Source organism: Dermacentor andersoni, chromosome 5, assembly GCF_023375885.2.
Source record: "Dermacentor andersoni chromosome 5, qqDerAnde1_hic_scaffold, whole genome shotgun sequence".
In the NCBI taxonomy this organism is placed as follows: Eukaryota; Metazoa; Arthropoda; class Arachnida; order Ixodida; family Ixodidae; genus Dermacentor; species Dermacentor andersoni.
The window spans coordinates 131,246,038-131,258,467 of NC_092818.1; the positions used below are offsets into that span (position 1 = coordinate 131,246,038).

General features: G+C 44.6%; 1 non-coding gene across 1 annotated transcript; it reads right to left on the minus strand.

Moving 5' to 3' along the window:
* Window positions 1–748: 748 nt before the first annotated feature.
* TRNAS-CGA (transfer RNA serine (anticodon CGA)) lies at window positions 749–821 on the minus strand. Its single transcript has one exon. It is a non-coding gene; the product is annotated as a tRNA-Ser (tRNA).
* Window positions 822–12,430: the final 11,609 nt, after the last annotated feature.

The window sequence follows — 12,430 nt, forward strand, 5'->3', positions numbered from 1 at the left end:
AACGATCGCTTCCCGTTCATCGATACAACAACTTGTAAAAAGAGCGATCAAGCCTTGGATGAGCTCGACTTATCCGTCTTGTAAAAAAAGAAGCACAAACTATTAGCTAAATTTATAAACTCTAAAAAATCAGAACTTCTCGCTAAAGTTTGTAAATAACAAAATAAGCAACGATATCCGGTCTGCTGGGAATGCATACTACAACTATTTATTTAACGTCGCTCTATTACGTAAACCAAAAGATGAATGGAGATACGTGAATAAATAACTAAACAAAAGTACTGCCTGGCACTATTAAGCTAATCATAAAAGGACACGAACTACAGGGTTCATATTTAGCCACTGCTTTCAATAAATGCTTTTGCCAAGTAGGTGACAGCTATTATTCTCCTAGAATCTTTCGCTTTCTAGGCGATCACTTACCACATTCAATATTTTTTTTAACCAACCAATGAAACTAAGGTGCATTTTATCTTTACTAGATTACGAGACACTTGTAGCACTGACGCCTTTATTATCCAAAAGCAGGCGGGTAAAGCATGTAATATCTTGTGCTATGTCTAACACATATACATGTAATAAACGAGAAGAGAGGGGGTTAACCGAGGGTCCCGATTTTTATTAGTCATATCATGAGAAGCCAACAAACACTGACACCAAGGACAACATAGGGGAAATTACTTGTATTTAATAAATGAAATAAGGAAACGATAAATTAATGGAAATTAAAGTGGATGAAAAAACAGCTTGCCGCAGGTGGGAACCGAACCCACAACCTTCGCATTTCGCGTGCGATGCTCTACCAATTGAGCTACCGCGGCGCTGTTTCCCCATCCACTTTCTTGGGTATTTCTTGGGAAACAGCGCCGCGGTAGCTCAATTGGTAGAGCATCGCACGCGAAATGCGAAGGTTGTGGGTTCGGTTCCCACCTGCGGCAAGCTGTTTTTTCATCCACTTTAATTTCCATTAATTTATCGTTTCCTTATTTCATTTATTAAATACAAGTAATTTCCCCTATGTTGTCCTTGGTGTCAGTGTTTGTTGGCTTCTCATGATATGACTAATAAAAATCGGGACCCTCGGTTAACCCCCTCTCTTCTCGTTTATTACATAACGAGGGTGTCGAATCCGGCAGCATTGATGCCTTCAGGTAGCATGTGTGGGTTTATTGACCAGTTGCCTTCACCCAAAAAGATCACGTTCTCGTGACGCCTGCGGCAAGAAGGACGTTCCACGTCCGCCGCCAAGGTATGCGAGTGATGGCGCTGGCTAACACTCCCAGGGTTCTACTAGGACACAAAAATACCCAAGAAAGTGGATGGGGAAACAGCGCCGCGGTAGCTCAATTGGTAGAGCATCGCACGCGAAATGCGAAGGTTGTGGGTTCGGTTCCCACCTGCGGCAAGCTGTTCTTTCATCCACTTTAATTTCCATTAATTTATCGTTTCCTTATTTCATTTATTAAATACAAGTAATTTCCCCTATGTTGTCCTTGGTGTCAGTGTTTGTTGGCTTCTCATGATATGACATATACATGTAGTACTATAGCGATCACTGGACCATTCCCCTCGGATATGCTGCTAGCAACAGTTAGCCATTTACAAGAAAGTAGGTAGGAATTTTTTGAGCAATTGCAGGTCTATATCTATACTTCCGTTTTTTTGTTTTTTTTTTTCTAATTAGAACAGGTGATTTGCTGCCACCTTCAGGATTCTTTCCATAAAGTGCCCCTCACCAGGCCCCATAGCAAATTTTGGTTATACGCTGGAAATTGTTACGTGTCCTCTAGGAAGCGTTCTGCCGCAAAACTTCTTCAAATCGGCTCAATAATAGCCGAGATGGAAATATTTCAGTGTCGCGAACCCACGATTTTACGAGGCGAGCTTCACCGCAAACATAGACGCTCTCTCCACTTGCCCCGCCTAGTCTCCGAAACCGAAATTTCTTACCTGCGTTCTCCCATACCGGACCTCGAGGATTCCGTGACGTATACGTCACGGGCCCAGACTTCTTTTTTTTTTCTCCTCGCTTTTTTGCGGCGCGGCGCACTTCCGTTGACGGCGTCGCGTGCAAGCTGTTGCGATTGTCTCGTTTCGCGCAGCACACGATTTTGATCGCTGTGCACGAGGACACCTGACTAGCGGTATAAGTCTGTGCTACACGAATACTCAGACAGACACAAGTATATCACAGAGCATGATCCCTCAATGGAACACGGTAAAAAATTACTTAGTTTCGGTGCTTGCGCGCGCGACTGCACGCCGTGGGAACAAGCAGACGTAACGGATGTACATATATCTTGCTGCGGGTCGAAGTAAAGCAAAAACATGCAGACATTCGGTTTGTGTGTTTATTATTTCTCTAAGCTTTAATTCGTCTATCCTAGAAACATATTAGACAAATAACAGATGTGGGCTTCAATAATTCTCGAAGTCACGTGCCACCGTGATCGACGTCACAGCACGATCACGTGTACGTAGGGGCGCTAACATGTATACGTCATCCTCCGGTTTGGAGCGCGGCGGCCGCGCTCCAAACCGCAATTTCGCATCTTTCCGCGGCGCGTGGCGATGTAATGCTTTGCAGACATGATCGTTATCGCGCATTGTGTGCTCCGCGCTTGTCAGCTCAAAATGGTAGGACCTGGTAAGTGGCCCTTTAAGCACTCCGCAATTAATGACTGCCAATACGGCTTCAACAAAAACAGATCAACCAAAAAGAAACACTTTCTCCTTGATCAGAAGAATGTTTATGTTAACTAACTTTGAGTAACAATGTCTTACGCTAGGTGTATTTGTGTACTTTAGCAAGGCGTTCAATACGCTCAAACACGACATTCTTTTCGCAAAGCGTGAGCATTATGGCGTACGTGGGCATGCGCTTAACGTAATTAAATCATACCTTAACTCTCACTTCCACTATATAATGGTCAGTCATTGTTAATTTGGAGTTCTTTGCATTACAGATGGCGCGCCGCAAGGCAGCCTCTTAGCGCCTCTTCAGTATTCTGTTACTGATGTAATCAACATCAGTGAAGAGGCTTAATACATTATATACGCAGATGACACCTCCTTGCTTTTCTTTCTTCTGATGACATAACACTGCTAACAGACACCGCTAACGATGTTTGTATCTTTAACGCAATGGTCGTTGCACAATTCATTAAGAATAAATTAGGGGAAAACAAAGGCTGTCATCTTTCACTCAAGAAACAAGCAAGTATCAAACCCGCCGCCTCTTCCGGTAAATAACACTGATGTTGAATATGTTGAGAAATTTACATTCCTGGATATAGTTGCACTGTTACTATGACATAGGACATCAATATTAGCAAAATTCGCATCCTTCGCTCCAAGCTCATTGCAATTTTTTCATTCAATAAATACATTCCTATAATTAAAAATAAGCTATGCATTATGCTTTCTTTCATTATTGCGTAAATTATTGTTTTTTAGTAAAACCACTGCATCAAACATCCCAAAATTGCTCGTTCTTCAAAAGAAAACGATCCGAATAACTGCTAACACACCTTATGATGCCCCCACTCACGCCCCATATGTTTACAATATAAAATTCTGCCAATGAATCAAAATGTTTGAGTGCAGGTCTGTGTGCTTCTACAAAAAAGGCCATAACACGAAATAACCCTTTTATTTTTTTAATGGTTTCGCTGACCCCCCATAAAACACCGAATGGAACTCGAAACGGCAGCTTGTTTTCCTTACCTTGATGTGAACTAATTACACTTTCAATAGTTAGAGACATATCTTACCTAAACGCTTGAATACTGACTTGTATGAGAACTTACACACTATGTCTTTTTGTGCCCTACGAGATTCATTTATCAGTTAGCTGAGGTTCATTCTTTTTGTAGCTATCTCGTTGGATACATAGCTTCTGTAGAAATGTTTTATAGAAGTCAACACGATGATGAACAAGTGCATAACGATTATATGCTTAGATCTTTTTTGTGTGTGTGTGCTTATATGCTGAATGTGTAGACTCGGTGCGAAGCTTCAACTGTGCTCTGTCTCTCTCCTCTTTCTCTCTCTCTTCGTACCCATACCCCCTTCGCCCAGTGCAGGGTAGCAAAGCGGACGTGTGTCTGGCTAACCTCCCTGCCTTTCCTGTCTTCTACTTCTCTCTCTCTCTCTCTCTTTCTCTCTCTCTCTCTCACACACACACAAATGCTGAATCATAATTTATAATATTTTTGCATAATCATGTCTTCTATGGGACCGAAATCGTTAATGCAAAACGGTGTATTTATTGTATCGGACTTCTCGTGCTATGTCTTGCCTCTTATTCATTTATTCTCGCAAATTTCGATCCTGTTTTGTGGATTGGAGAGCTCAGTCAAGCGGTCATCTATACCGCTTTTTCCTCACAACGCCTCAGTTCTGTTTCAAATTGAACTCAAATAAAGTTCGAATGATTGATTGAACTGGAGAGTGAGGTGTAATTTTAATGGGGTTAGCATGTTTAGAATACTTCTCGCACTTTCCGGTATTTATGTCCGGAATTAATCATTTCCCTTTCAAGCCAACTTGAGTCACTCAGAACGTGGCGCTCTTCAATGAGCCTCCTTGACGTCAGTTTTAGTCACTGGAATTGTGGATCTCTGTACGTGCCACTGAGTATGTACCACTCTTCATAATAATCATCATAATATATTAAGTTAGTTAAACACTCCATCATAAGATAGATTGCTGTAATTGCATTGACGCCGCCAATCATCTTAACGATGGATGCGCCGCCAATTTTTTATACCTGCTATCATTTTCTTTTTCAGTCCACGTTGCCAATGGCGCACGTATTAAAAGGATGAATGTAACGTAACATAACTAAGTCCTAGGCCTACGGGGTCCTTAACCTATGCTTTCCCGAGCTCAAAACAGCGTTTTTGGGGTATCAGACTGAGCGCATCAAAAATGATACGTTGGGTTGCTGTTGAGGTATGCCCCCCAATAGCAGGCATACAAAAAAGAAGAAAAAGAATATTGCGTACGAGCTTTCCCGGCACACTGCCTTGGATGGTCTGGCGGGGGAAAACAGTGACAAAATTCTGTGATGCCATCGCTGTATACAGGTCGCAGATAGCCGCCAGTATATATATATATATATATATATATATATATATATATATATATAAACGAGAAGAAAGGGGGTTAACCGAGGGGCCCGATTTTTATTAGTCATATCATAAGAAGCCAACAAACACTAACACCGAGGACAACATAGGGAAAATTACTTGTGCTTAATAAATGAAATAAAGAAACGATAAATTAATGGAAATTCAAGTGGATGAAAAAACAACTTGCCGCAGGTGGGAATCGAACCCGGTTATTCGTTTCTTCTCGTTTATTACATAACGAGGGTCTCGAATCCGGCTACATTTATGCCTTCAGGTAGCATATGTGGGTTTATTGACCAGTTGCCTTCACCCAAAAAGATCACGTTCTCGTGACGCCTGCGGCAAAAAGGACGTTCCACGTCCGCCGCCAAGGTCTGTGAGTGGTGGCGGTGGCTAACACTCCCAGGGTTCTACTAGGACACATAAATACCCAATAAAGTGGATGGGGAAACAGCGCCGCGGTAGCTCAATTGGTAGAGCATCGCACGCGAAATGCGAAGGTTGTGGGTTCGGTTCCCACCTGCGGCAAGTTGTTGTTTCATCCACTTTAATTTGCATTAATTTATTGTTTCTTCATTTCATTTATTAAGCACAAGTAATTTCCCCTATGTTGTCCTTGGTGCCAGTGTTTGTTGGCTTCTTATGATATGACTATATATATATATGCACATTGCGCAATGTGGCGGCAGCGATCTGCAAGCTCTACGCAGAGCTATAATCAGAGGTTTGTCCCTATTTTCCCCATCAGGACATCGCTGTCTCCAGCTCTTGCTATAAGCATGCAAGTTTCTCATCGGCCCGTAATGACTTACAAAATAACACGCAACAGAACTTCGTAAACCATGTGACAAGCTTCCACGGCTATGTGGGCTTGCGCCAGCAAACAACACAATGCCCCCGACATACGAGCAGCGTCGCCTTCCGAGCGTATCGGGCAGCTTTCATGCGACTGTGCCTTCTTTCGTATTTGACCCACGTAGTGTCCATACTGATCACCGACCCGAACACGTCCGCACGCTCCTCTCCTCCCCAGAACACTGACCTCTGCAGGGTCAAACGTGTCCCGTTGCCCAGCCGTAAGCGTGCCTGAAAAATGTCGTTCTCGCTTTCTCTGTTTCTTCTTTCTCTCTCTTTGATTAACACAGCTGAGCCCTGGATACACTGTTCATCTTGCGTGTTCACCATTCTTATGTTCTCCGGGTCGCTTAAAGGGGATCTGGGCCGGAACATGAGCGCTTCAACGCTGGACTGAACGTGATTAAACTAAGCGATCCGCTTTCGCTGTGTCGTAAGCCACATAGTCGCTTTTTCGCGGCGGGCGCAAAATAATCACACGAGGAATGGCCGCACTGCCATGTTTAGACCGCAACCGCGCCAGTAGTCCATTTGCACTAATTGCACCCGCCGATGGCGTCGATCATGGTCGAGGACAATGAAGGGCTCGAACCTCCTCAGGGTCACCCGTTCACCTCGTGTAGGCGCGGGGTATTCGCTTCCGCATTCTGTTCGATTCCAATTGTACGTATACGTGTTTTTCGTTTGTTAAATGCGCGCGTTGCCCTGACTCGCCCCAGCTTTTCTCGGTGTAGTCAGTGTTTATTGGCAACGGCGACGAAATAAACAGAGCTTCAGTTAGATGCTATGATCCAGGCTGGCAAGGGCACCCGTACTGTTGTTTATCGTCCAAGGCAGAGTGTTGAAAGGGCTCGTACAAAATGTTTCTCGTATACGTGCGATTGCATGATCCCCACAACGCCCAAGGTATGTTTTGTGGCGTTGAGTTTTATGCCTCAATAAGGATGATTTGAGCGCGTGAAATTTAAACCAAAACACACGGTAGCGTTTCTGGCACGCCCAAGTGAAAGTTCAGTTGTTAATAGCTCAGCAAACCAAATACAAATGAATTATTACTACACTAATTACTTGTCCTGCTCAAGTAATATATCATTGTTTGTTTGTTCTCGTACGAATGGGATTTTCATGACCAGAAATAAACATGAACAATTTGTTTTCAGTCTTTTTGTGTTTGCGTTTTGTAAATAGAGAGCCTGCAGAGCAAAGTTGCCTAACATTTGACAAGGAACCCACAGCCAGCTCATTTCACTCTGTCGCAGGGAGGTAGCCCACCTTCGGTAACTATGAAACAAGCTTCGCGTCGCTGATCTGTGTTCGTTTTGTCTATGGCCAAGGAATGTATTAGGTCTGTGTCTTTGAACAACATTAAGAAAGGCGGATGTGAAAAGCTAGAAAGCTTCGCCGAAGAAAATGAAATACTCGAGCTCACATCAGAGAACGTTTGTGAGTTAAGCATTGAACATTTAATACATGTAAACACATGTAGTCGTCGTACAAAACGAACAAGTAATAAAGCCAGTGAGGGCATAGGATGAAGTAACGGGTTTTATTAAACTTCCCAATTAAGCTTCAATAACGGCTAAAGCTGCTCTAAAATTTTTTTTCTTAGTATTGGAAATAAAAGCGAAAGAAATGACCATACGGCTGCTGCTTAATGGATGTTGCAGATCTTCCACCTTGGCTGTCAATGGCCCTTGCTAACATTCCCCATGCTAATTAATAAATACCGACGTGTGCATAAATACCTAAGAGTGTGGCAGATGCCGTCGAAGTATAGCCCGTTCGTTAGAATACCGCATGCATAACGCAAAGGTTGCGAGTTCGTCTTCCACCGGTGGCAAGTTGGCTTTTCTTTCATCTGTCTTTTCCTTTATTAAGAATATAAGTTTCTCGTAACTTTAACTCTCATTCCAAAATAATTCTACAGTTCTATAAAAAAAACATGCGAATTTCCCCTGTTGTTTCCTTAGCTCCGTTGTATGCTGGCTTTCGGGACCTCCTCTTGTATATATACATATCTTGTAAATCTTATGTCATTACTAGCATTAATCAAATGACTTTAATGATATATGCTTGTTATTATAATTGTAGGGGGTCGAGGTTCCCCTAATTCTTCTCGCTTATCACCTTATATCGCGTTTTTCCATGTTCGCACATTCTATAACACGGAACGATAGCAACTGTTATTTTTTCAATAGCTGGATTAAGCACATCTAAAAAATATATTCCGCTATGAACATGCGCCTTATTGCCATTTGTGACGAAATCTAAATGTCGTCGTACATATTCATTTTATGTGAATAGAAGGCAGACTCGGCAAGCGTGTAGATGTTTTCTTTCTTTTTGAGTTACAGGACCGCATGGGTCTGCACTGGAAGCAACCTTCGTTGCTGAGTTCAGCTAACCGCTCACATCATTCACCTCACACAGCACGATCCGGAGCAAAATGAGAAAAACTTCAGTGATTTCTTGTACTATATCAAATCAGTAACGCCGAAGCCTGGCGTGTTGCAGTTTGCCGTAGTGGCTTTATTATTTTTTTTCTAAGGGGCTTTGCCTTTCATTTCGAATGCAAGATACCTAATAAATTATTTGAGAACAGTTTGAGAAGACAACCCGCAACGCGATGAACGTGTACTTTCGTCTGATTCATTTTTACGTAAAAAAAAAAAAAAAAAAATATTAGAACAGGCGATGATTCTGCGTCTCTGTAATAAAATACAAACAGTTACAAAGCCACATATATGTTGTCAAGAGCTATACCGATAGAATCCTGCCTTTAGGATATCTTGAGAAGTTCTCATGTATCCAATGTAGACCCGTGCAAAGCATAGGGGCATACAATTCGTGTTTTTTGCTAACAATATGATTGTGCAAAACAATTCACGCGTAGATACATCGCAAGTGCATGTCTGAAGTTTTAAATTCATCTGACTGTAATACATGCGTATTTCGATCTGGCTACAGCACACAGAACCTTCCGTTATTAAAAACTCCTTGTCACATTTGTTATCCTCTCGATCGCTTTCACAAATGGCTGGTGGCCGTTCTTATAAGGCGTTTTTGTGCGCGCAGAGAAGGCTTTGTGGATCAGAGCTCTGGGTTCAGCTGTGTCCATGCAAATGCCTATCAAAACGGCAGACGTAATACATGATGTGCGTTCCGTATTGCATTAATAGAGTGAGAACTGCTTCAGAAAAATAATGCACCAGATCAAAAATGGCACCGCACACCGCACAGCAAGATTAAAGTGTAAGGAGCTTAAGTCAAACATCATTACGCAAATCACCTCGAAGCTCGCACAGAAGAGCGCTGCTCACACGATCTCGAGTCAGAATTGTCTCTGACCGTTGGCAATAAAGGTTCGAGTTTTCGAGGCATGGGCTGTGGTGGGCGTGCGTACACGGGTGGAGTTTGATAGCTGAAGGATTCGTTCTTGGCAACTTGCAGCTGTTGACCGGGCTTCGTGTCCTTAACCGAGGACGAGAGAGCTAACTGGCGTGTCCTCAGCTTGGAAAGCACCCGTTGGCCGCTGCTTTGGGCTATTTCGTTGAACTTGTCGTCACTCTGGTTAATGTTGGCGAACGAGTTCCTGGCTTGTAGGAGGCGCTCCGACGCAGACGCTCGAGAGAACGGAGGCTCCTCGAAGCCCGGAGGTTCCATAGCCCTGTAGTGCACCTTTTGCTTCGAAAAGCTGAACAGAAAAGCTGCCGTCCGTGAGTTCTCCGTCTCGACCTGGTCTCCTCTCACACTTGCTGAACGAACATCACTGAACATGGAACACTATGATCGACCATGGGTACATTTGTTCTTGCTTGGTTGCAAGTGTTGATGAAATACATCTACCATTTTCTTCACACGACGCTTTGCCGGCAAGCGTTGCTTTTCTGTCGCCTTGGATACTTCTGTCAGCCCACGAACAGGTTTTTTCAACTTTACGTATTATTTATGGCATGCAGCACTGCCAGTTTTTTGTTTTCTCAATGTGTAGTTCTGCCGCCGCAGGAGTACTTACGCAGAACAAGCCACAGTTAGTTCGTTTTTTGTTGTCCTTTCAATAATATCAGCAAGCCGATACAGCATTCGGCGGACGGCTGTTGAAAATGTGACAGAGCATTCTTGATAATTCATAGGCGTGTCCGACAAGGTTCTAACCAGCCATTAACGTAGCACTCAGTGGCATGGCATTGTCGTCACTGAGAAAAAAATATGAACACGCATAAGCACTGCCGACAGGCAATTACTGTTGATACTGCCTCACAAACGGGTTGTAAGAGTTCTTCGACGATACCCGCCTGATTTATCACCATCGTCTGTCCGAGGGGACCTGGTACGAAAAGCCATGGGCGTTTAGGATCACACAGAAAACCTAGTCAAGCACATTTCTTGCCTTGATTCAAACTTGACTACGGAAACCAGTGTATATATTGAGTATCAGTACAACCATGCCCCTCAATATGAAACAAAATCTGTCCTGAATTTCTCACGTTCGTTGTTACCTTCTCGTAACATGTTCGTAGTAATCCATCGTTCCTGCATTACAGTGACGTCGTCATCCTGCAGAGGCGCTATTCCGCAATCGTCAATAAACCTTCACAATCTTATGATACGCGACCACTTATGCGTGTGCAACTTCCATTCCGTGATCTCATGTAGCGAGGACCGTTGCCACTTTTCCGCGGTCGCTGCCGAGTCCAACGTGCTCACCGCCACAAGAGGCTGCCACCAACTGACGGCTCCCGCGCCCGAAGTCAACTGCGCCGCGCTGCCCGTAAACCGGGTCGCTCGATGCGTCGCCCGTGGTGCAAACCAGCCACCACGGGTCTCGTGGGCAGTGCGCGCGAGGCCCCATGGGAAGTGTTTCGTCACGTGGTCTGCAATGGGTCACTCCAGCGCTCAGCGCACGGTGAGGTTGCTGGAGCGGGAAAGCGAGGGCGTACAATATGCACAGCGTACGCTCGTCCCGAACTACGTTCGCGTGTCACCTGGTGACACAGAAAGCGAGAAGGGCGCGCGCTTGGAAACAACGAGCGTCAATGTCCCGCGGAGCTCCGCAGTTTTCGCACGGCGCTTGTGCTTCACATACGACGCCGTGAAGTAATCAGGCAAGGGCGGCTTAGACCAGTCATCATTCAGTGTCCTTCCCTGCCGGCCACTTTGACAAGGGTTGCATGGTTATGACATATGTTGTAGGTTTCGGGAAGAACCGTCAAGACCAAGAAAGGGTGGCTCTATTTTTGGACTGTTGTGCAGTCGTAAGCCGAACTTGCGGTAACTCACACAATTGCGGTAATGAGCCCTGGCACGAAAGAGGGCGTGCGTGGTCTCTTGTGTGTCCACAGACTCATTCGCTGTCGATCGCCTAGCGCCGGCGCCCTTGAAAACTGTCGTGAGACAACATCATCGCCTTAGGGTCTCCTTCCCCGAACCCCTAGTGTACATATATTGAGGCTCTCCGCGCACATCAGTGTACGGATAACACGGCCCTCGCGAAATACGTCCAAGTCGACCGCCCCCTTGTTTCATTATGCCAGTCCACGTAAATTGATCCGGTTACTGTCCGCACCGCAAAACGCTATAGCTTTTTTCTTATAGTGTGGGGTTCTGTTGACTGCAAATTAGGTGTGTTCTTTAGTTCGGTTATTTGAGACAGAAAATATATTGGATGAAGTTGAATTAGCCAAACAGTGCCGTTAAGAGCTGACCGACGCTGGCAAAGAACGTTCGCTGGGCGTTATTACAATGAAGTAAAAACAGTTTCTAGGCGACATGTTTCGTCAGTGTGAATAGGTCCCAACAAGGATTTCATGTGTGTCATTTAACTGTACAATCAAAGCAATATCCGCTTCGCATGATGACGGGGCGTGGCGTTCACATCGGCAACACGTAAGAAAGTCCACGTGTGTGTGTGTGTGTGTGTGTGTGTGTGTGTGTGTGTGTGTGTGTGTGTGTGTGTGTGTGTGTGTGTGTGTGTGCGTGTGTGTGTGCGGTGTGTGTGTGTGTGTGTGTGTGTGGTGTCTGTGTGTGTGTGTGTGTGTGCGTGTGTGCTGGCGCAGCGACATTCGAAACGATAGAAACACACAAAAGGTGTTCTTTCGGACGTCGCCACGCCGTATATGAAGTTATGCTTTGACATAGCAATTCAATACAGTCTGCGAGCACGACTCGGTCCGCTATTCGAGTGGCGCGCTTTTTCGGGGCACTGCTTCGACGCTCTAGCGAGCCCTCCATTTCCGCTTACTTTAGCGTGCTCAAAGTGATTAGCCGCTTCTCGGGCTAATGCACAGAGGTGTACATTATGAAGTGCAATGATGAAGAGTGCCAATTATATTCGCGCCACTGAAATGTCCATGCATTTCACAGGATCACTGCTACTGCGGCCACACTTTGAATAAAAAAGTGGAACGGAAAACTAAGATTTAAGGGCGCGTTAAGGTAGA